Genomic DNA, 9033 nt, shown 5'->3' with positions numbered 1-9033 from the left:
GATCATGAAAACAGGATGGGGAATACTGCCCATGTGATTCAGTGATTCCCCACCAGGTCCCTCCCACAACACATGGGAATTGTGGGAGCTACAATTCAAAATGAGATTTGGGTGGGGACACAGACAAACCATATTATTTAGGGATTAAGCTATTTGTCTTGTGGAAATTATAAAAGACATGAAATTATTTTCCGGATTGATATGATAGAAAATATAAATAGTATATGTGGAATAGCACAAGAGTCATAAGTTGGATTTATTAGAAACAAGATCTCTGAGATGGTCCTGACCATAGGACTCTAAATTCTTGTCCCTCTGCCACCATCACTTCTGTATTTAATAAAATCTTAAGGAAGTTTAGAAACCATGACAGGACATGGAAAGCTAGATTTTAATGTAAAACTCAAATACACATAAGGAAAATAAAGATAGATGTATCTAACTAGATCACAGGTTTTATCCTTGTACATATATAAAGAGGAAAAAGTGTGACAAAATAGACATTGAACTCTTTCTTGAAAAGCAAAATACTTATATTATTCAGAGAGGTATAAGCATGCATATATTAAAATTGCCTTCAGAAACAATAAAGAATAAGCTAAAATAGAATAATATTTTTGCAAATCATATATCTACTGGAGAATATTCATCCAAAATCATAAATAAATCTTGCACCCCCAAAATAATAAGGAAACAATCCAATTCAAAAAATAGACAAAACACTTAAATAAGCTTTTCATCAAGAAAGACATACAAATTGTTATTAAGCGTTATAAAATGTTTGTGACATCATTAGTCAATAAGGAAATTAAAATTAAAATCATAATAATATCTTATTATATGATAACCAGAAGGACCATGATATAAAAGATAGTTAATGCCAAGTATTATAAGGATTTCAAGAAACTGGAGCTCTCCTAAATTGCTGGTGCAAATAAAAATAGTACAACCTCTTTGCAAAAGTCCATCTGTTTCTTAACAAGCTAAACATAAACTTATCATATGACCAGCAATTTTGGTCCTAAATCTATCCAAGAGAATTAAAATGCTAGATACACTCTCCACTCAAAACTTAATATGCCAATGTTTATAGAAGCATTGTTTATAATAGCTAAAAAGTAGAAACCCAACTGGTGAATGGATAAGCAAATGTGATACGTCCACATAATGGAATACTCTAAATAAACCATAAGGAATACATTATATATCTGGAAGATGAATTGACTTCAAAGTCTTTATGAAGGAAGCAAGACACAAAATACTATGTATTATATGTCTTCATTTACATAAAATGTTCAGAACAAATTTACATCAATAGAAATCATATCTATAGTTACCTGGGGATGGGGATGGATGTGAGGATTGGCTTTCAGCAGGTTCAATGGAAATATTTAAATTAGACCATGGTAGTTGTGCAACTCTATAAACTTATTTAAATTGTAAAGAACTAAAATTTATTGGATTGTAAATAACTATGTGTGAATGTTATGTTTAAATCGTACCTCAACAAAGCTGTTAAAATACCTGAAAATAAACGTTAAAGAAAATTGGGCAAGAAAGAGACTCAAAGTTATTTCTAAAACACTTTATGATATAATGCAATTACAATATGGCTCACTCTCTATGCAAATAAATTATAATATTGTAACAAGTATTGTAATCTGATAAAATTATTATCAGATAGAGAAACAAATGTTGCAACACTTAGCTTTATATGGCAAGTGCTGATCATTTCTGTGAATAGAAACACTATAAAGTCTTAGCCATGAATTTTTCAGTCATTATATTTTGAATATGATATGCTTAAAAGAAGAAAAATGTTGTATTTGGCAATACATTTGCTGAAATAATTACTTTACGGAGTGATCACTTGCCAGAACTCTTAAAAATGTATAGAATGAATAATGCCTACTAGCACATTCTCTGTTAACATTTTTACAGAATTATAATATATAATGTTATTTTCAGGAACCAAGCTTCAAAAATAGTTATTACTGGTTTAAGTTACAATCAGCTATAAGAAACATCATACTGTTAAAATAATTTAATGATTCATCATTTGCATCAACATATTCATGATCATCTTTTATTGATCCAGGTTTTGTATTGTTTTTATAGAGCTGCCCTCTCATGCTTCCGCAGCATTAGATGGTAAGCATGACTTGTAGAAAAATTTTATGAAGTTTGTAATACAATTGTAATATTTATAATAGTGTGAAATATGATGAACACATAGCATTTATTTCATTTTCCTCCTGAGTACATAGAAAGAACATGTTTCCTAAGTCCAGCTGCATCTAGTTCTGGCTAACAAATTGCGAGAAAAAAGTAAAGTAAACTAGCTCTAGGTCTCATTTATAAATATATTCCATGAAGAATCCTGCCCTAGGCCTTTCCTTTCTGGTATAGTCTTGGAGGGGAATGTAAAAGATGGTGGTAATTCCAGATTGAAAGAAACTGTACCCCTTAGAGATTTCATAAAGACCCTCTACCATAACTTCCAGTCTCATTAGACTATGTAATGATTAGTATTAAAATTTATTATGTTAAGCCATTGAGATTGACAAGGCAGATTTTCTATTACCTTGTCTGCAGAATTCTAACATATTATTAACTTCAACTCATAATAAAATATTATATTGGAAATGCCTGCATATGGCCGTATTTCTGGCTAATAAGTTTACAGTTCTTCTTTAGAACTTTTAAAATGATATAAAATGTTATCAAATATTGCATAAATACACATATACATTCAAAATTTATTTTGGAGTGTTGAGCACTAGCTGTGTGCTAGATGTTGTCCTAGATACTTTATATGCATTAATTTGGATGATCCCATCAGCAGTTCAGTGAGGTTGGTGCTATCCTTAACATCATTTTACAAATGAGGAACTTCCATTCTAACATTAGACTATGTTTCTAGTCAGTGGAATGGCTAAGACTCAAGCACAGGTAGTCTGATTTGGAAGCATGAGCTCTTAATTACTAGGAAAACCAGAAGGGCCATAAATGCATACATGAAACTAGCTTTAAATATTTCATTATTTTATAATTCAAGTATGTATATGATCATCTTACAGTCCTCTAAATAGATACAGCCATACACATAATTTTTCTAGTATCAATAAAATTAGTAATAGCCTATGGTAGTAAAAATCACATCATTAACATAAGAAAATACTTGAATATCATATGCACAGCTTTTAAGTGTTTTCGAGGTTAACATTCACACAGTATCACTATAAATAATTACACATTTACAGATCAGTAAATGAAGGCAGGATGAGATGTAGTCACTTGTTGGCACAATAAGTGCAGATCCAGGTGGTGTGACTCTTTAGTCACTATGGAATCCAGTTGGTGTGACTCCATAGTCTCTACAATATTCTCTCCACCCTGTTTAATTCAGTGCTTCTCGTCATCAAGTAGGAAACACAATTGTGACTAAAATGACAATTATGCAAACAAAACCTTTTGTAAGAGAATTCTATTTTGTGCAGTAGATAAAAATCTATGTCTATGTTGTACACATCTGTTGTTCATCTTTAAGTCAAAAAGGGAAACAACAGGCTTCCCAAAATGGCATTCACAGTTCCTTTATTAATCAGAATAGCTATCATAGGTAAAAACGTCATCTAAAATCCTTAACCAAAAAACAAAGTAACTTTATACACCTTTAAAATACACCTTTAAAATAGTTTTAAATTAGAAACTAAAGTTTCCTTTACAGCTAACTTGCTGACTATGTAGGAAATTCCTGATGCATGTATGGGACAGCTTGCTACATGTTGCCATTTGAGGACTAACAGGACTTTTGAGTCCCCAAATACATTCTCATTGACTTAACTCAATGCCTAAATGTCAGATCTAATGCCTTAATGTTGACAGTTAAAATTCATGTATGCTTTCTGGAAATGATACCACTATAAGCAATTTTCAGCCACTTATCAATTAAATTATTAATACAGGTACTATATTATTTATAAAAGGAAATAGGATCTTTCTAATATAATGGATAGAACTTACTCTTCCTTTTATCACGATGTATCTTTTATCTTTCACATCTACCAAAATAGATGCCCACAAAACAATAATAGTTGCTTTTGCAGAACTTATATAGAGTAAGTCACTTATAATGAAGCCAGAATATAGCCGAAGCATGTAAGAAAACCATGTAAAAATAGCTGAAGCACTTGTAAGAAAGGCAGACTCAGATTAAATACCACAGTAGGCAGCTCTATGGCAGATGAAGAAACAGCAGGAAGAAACTGATTGAAGCCACATATTTCAGAGTAGGGAGTAATACCAAAGATGAAGATTAAGCTAAATTGAGAAGAGAAATGGGCATAATAATAAACTGTATTTACATTCCAATTTTGTTTAGGAATGATCTTCATGGGGTCATTCTAATGAATTTCAGAAATGTAAACACCACTTGCATCATCAATAATAATACAGAAATTTTAATATAACCTTTAGCAAGTATTCAAGAACAGGCATGTTCAATCAAGCAAAATGTTTTCACTTTCTCCATTAGAATTAACAAAGAAAAGCAACTTCACAGTTCATTTTGTCCGGGTAGTGAAACCTTGAACAGAAAATGGCAGAGTTGATTAAAAAAAAAAAAAAAGAAAAGAAAGAAAAGAAAATCATAGGTCAATCTCAGCATTGAGCATAGATTTAGAATTCTGATACAAAGTATTTGCACAAAAAATAAAGCACCTAGCACACTGGAAATTAGATGCAACTTATATTAAAAATTTATTAATGAAATAAGCAGCATTTCAGACCAGTGAGGAGAACTGAAGAGTACAAAGATATGGTGGTGGTAAAATTGATTACTTATACATTTACAAAAGAAATTTGATCCCTTCCTGACATCGTATATGAATTCAATTCCACATTGATTAAAGACTTAAACCACCTAATTGTGGTTGGAAGGTAATTTCTAAACAAGACATAAAATAAACCCAAAAGCCATAAAGTAGAAGATTTATTTGTTCAACTACATTAATATTGAAAATAATAAATATGAACATTACAAAGATACATTTACAATTCCCAACTCTCCTAAGATGAGTATTTTTGAAGTAATTATTTTAAAGTAATAAAATAACAGATTCAATAGGATAATGGACAAAACATGATCTGTTATTTCATACAAGAAGCACAATGTTATAAAATATATGATAAAATAATTTAACTAGAAATTGAGATAAACAAAATAACACATGAGATAAACTTTCATCCCCACTCAATTGTTAAAAATGAAAAAAGATAATTCAAAGTGTTAGTGAAATATGATTTTCTTTCACACGTAGCCACACTTTAAATCAGTAAGCATATGTAGGAATAATGATTTTTTCTTACGAAACATATTTGAAAATGTACGCATCCAGCAATCTAGGAATTCCAGTCATAGAATATTAATATATAAAATCTCTCTTATCTGATGCAGCAGATATATACGATTGTTCCTAGCAACACTGTAACAATAATAAATGTTAACACAACCCAAATCTTCATCAACAATATAATAGGTAAGTAAATTGTTCAAAAACTAAAGGTAATCTCACATAGTAGTGGAAATTAGGGAACTACATACATCTCAAAATATCGATGTGGAGTAACTAAGTGAATCACAAAAAGTCTCTTTATAATATGGTTTCATTTACATATGTATGAAAACTGATGAAAATTATTTTTTATTTTGTGTAAATTTATAGGGTAAAAGTGCGAGTTTCTTACAGGCAAAGATCGCATGTAGTGGTCGAGTCAGGTCTTTTAGGGTATCCATCTCCCAAATAATGTACATTGTGCCCATAAAGTAATTTTTTTATTATTCATGCCCTCTCACTTTCTTACCCTTTTGAAATCTCTGCTTTCTGTCATTCCATTCTCTGTGTATATGTGTGGATAAAGGTAATGAAGAACATCAGCTAGGATTTGTGTTAAACTAATAGAAATTTTATATTAACTCAAATAATTTAGAATCTTACTTTTCAATTATAGCCCAGAGATTGTTAATCCAGGAATAGCAGAGAGATTTCACTAAAATTATTTTTTATGCTGGTTCATACTTAAAATCGTCATTTATATGCAAGTTCAGAAAATGAATGTTGAAGATCAGCCATCAAGAACACATTCCAGATAGTAATAAGGAGAAGAAGAAGTTAAAAAAATAGAAAAAGGGTTCTCTTAAGAATCCTACCCAGTGGTAGGATCCTCTTAGATCTTTCATCTCAGAAACCACCATTGCCAGCCAGGCCTGGTGGCTCACGCCTGTAATCCCAGCACTTTGGGAGGGCAAGGCTGGTGGATCACCTGAGGTCGGAAGCTGGAGATCAGCCTGGCTAACACGGTGAAACACTGTCTCTACTAAAAATACAAAATTAACTGGGCATGGTGGCATGTGCCTGTAATTCCAGCTACTCGGGAGGCTGAGGCAGGAGAATCACTTGAACCTGGGAGGCAGAGGTTGCAGTGAGCCTGAATCGCACCACTACACTCTAGCCTGGGTTACAGAGTGAGACTCTGTCTCCAAGAAAACAAACAAACAAACAAACAAAAACACAAAGAAACCAACCATCATTGTCTTCAGATGAAGCTAGATGAGTAATTTAGCTGATTTGAGTTACTAGCTCAAATAAAATCAGGGCTCTGTACTAGGGGTAAAGAGTGGAGAGGGAAGTGTATAAGGTAAGCAGCCGTCTTCTGCTCATATAGCAAAATGACAAGGGCATGCAAGAGGAAAGCTAATAAAAAAGGATGGGTTCATGTCCTTTTTAGGGACATGGATGCAGCTGGAAACCATCATTTTCAGCAAACTATCCCAAGAACAGAAAACCAAACATCGCATGTTCTCACTCATAGGTGGGAATTGAACAATGAGAACACTTGGACACAGGAAGTGGAACATCACACACTGGGGCCTGTTGTGGGGTTGGGAAGAAGGGGGAGGGATAGCATAAGGAGATACACTTAATCTAAATGACCAGTTAATGGGTGCGGCACACCAACATGGCACATGTATACATATGTAACAAACCTGCACGTTGTGCACATGTACCCTAGAACTTAAAGTATAATAAAAAAAAAAAAAATACAGGATCTTTGGAGACTGGGAAAAGGGACACTTGGTATTTGGAATGCATATGGTTTTACAAATCCATCGGTATTATTGCATATCTTAAGCTTGGTGGTAGATACATAGATGCTCATTTTTAGTATGAGTTTTAGCATAAGTTTACCCATGTGCCCCTGGACCTAAAATGAATGTTTAGCTGAAAAGAACTAAAACAAAATGAAACACATGAAAATTTTCCCAATTAATGTTTCAATTTCAATGTGAGAAATGCAGAACTTTTTTTTTTTCCAATGGCTACCAAAAATAGTGCTATACTTCCACTAAGACTTTGACTATGTTCTAGCAATAGAGCCCAAGTATGTAGACACGACCATAGCAGAGTTATATGGAACAGTTACATTGTAAGGTTCTTAATGTACACTTTGTGCTCCTTATGCAAAAATAATAATAACCTATTTGTCTTTTATTAGCCATAGATAATCTCTTTCTATTTTTAGAAGATAGCAAAGCAGCTTGCTCATCTCAAATTAGCAGAAAATTGTTTTACATATTTTCTTCAAAGAAACAAGAACAAAAACAAACTTAGTTTTAAATTATCTCCCGTAAGCTGTCTTCATTTATTCAAAGGGTAGAGAAGGAAGAAGGAAATGGCAGTGAGAAAATTAGCATGTATGAAGCACTTATTATGTGCCAGCCACTGTGTTAGGTACTTAGCATTCAAAGTGGTTCCTTTCAGGGTTGCCACATCTCATACAACAGTGCTCCAGACAAATTATACGATCTCACATAGTGTGGATTAAAAGAGTGAGCTTCATAAACCTTATTTTTTTGTGCTAAGAACTCTTAAAATCTACTTTCAGTATTTTTCAAGAATATAATATATTGTTATTAACTATAGTCCCTGTTGTACAATAGATCTCTTGAACGTATTCCTCTTAAAAGAAACAATAGGCTTCACAGGATCAAGAGAAGAAGGCTTTCAGATTCCCAGTCTGGGTTTTGTCCCCAGGTAGAGGCAGGCTGGAGCTCAGGCCCCCTAATTGATATGTAGTGTGTTTATTCATTCCCTAGAGGTATGCTGTCTTTCCCTATTGTTCTATCTTCCTGTAGGATAAGCATGATAAAGCATACTGCCTGAGGGGGGGTAAGTAGGCTTGTGGGATCCAGATAATCTGGATTCAGTGCTGTAGGTTTAGAGGAGTTGTGTGAGAAAATCAACTGCCTAGTACTAGTGGATCAAGGTCACTGTATTATTCTATTTAAAACCTTGCATTATACTTGAGGAATCTGAGTTCAGAGATATTAACATGTCCGAGGTCACACATGTAGCACAGTCACAGTCATACTTATGATTCCAAAGCCCATAGTATTATACCAGGCTATACTATTTTTCAATCTGAATATGATTGAGGCAACTACTGTGGTCCATCAAATTCTGTTTACTCTAAATTGTTTTCATTTTTTTCCAGAATTCGAGTATTTTTTAACAGTGCTTTATTCACACATACACATGCCCACATCTCTCTCTCTATAGATGTATGACTCTAATACATATTTTAAATATTATATATAATCTGTTGTGATAGATAACATTGTGTTATAATATCTGTTTTAACACTCATTACTTAGGCAAAGTTTTTTCTAATGACAGTTATACTATAAAGTATATAAAATGAATAAATAAAACAAGTAATTTCAAACAAGCTAGAAATAATGCAGAAAGTTAGCATTACATAATTTTTACAATCTGAATATTATAGATAAGTTAATTAAAGCTATATTATATTGTTTCCATTTCTATATTTCAGTTTGTTGTCCTACATAATAAAATGATAATATTGTTTTGTTTTTCTAAGACCACCAGAGCGGGTACAAAAGAACAAGCGACTAGGCAAGGGTAGGAGCAAAACTGCAAGTTTATTTTGGTCACCTAGCTTCAAGGGAAG

General features: G+C 32.8%; 1 long non-coding RNA gene across 1 annotated transcript in view; it reads left to right on the top strand.

Moving 5' to 3' along the window:
- The first annotated feature begins 2098 nt into the window (after positions 1-2098).
- The window catches only part of LOC108540584 (uncharacterized), an 82100-nt gene continuing 75165 nt past the window's right edge, over positions 2099-9033 (top strand). The window contains exon 1 of the long non-coding RNA XR_001888711.1: positions 2099-2151. This is a non-coding gene — a long non-coding RNA (uncharacterized LOC108540584). The remainder of the gene's footprint in view (positions 2152-9033) is intronic.

The sequence above is a fragment of the Rhinopithecus bieti genome, unplaced genomic scaffold (assembly GCF_001698545.2).
Source record: "Rhinopithecus bieti isolate Rb0 unplaced genomic scaffold, ASM169854v2 scaffold_15572, whole genome shotgun sequence".
Taxonomy (NCBI): Eukaryota; Metazoa; Chordata; class Mammalia; order Primates; family Cercopithecidae; genus Rhinopithecus; species Rhinopithecus bieti.
This window is presented reverse-complemented; position numbering and strand designations above follow the sequence as displayed.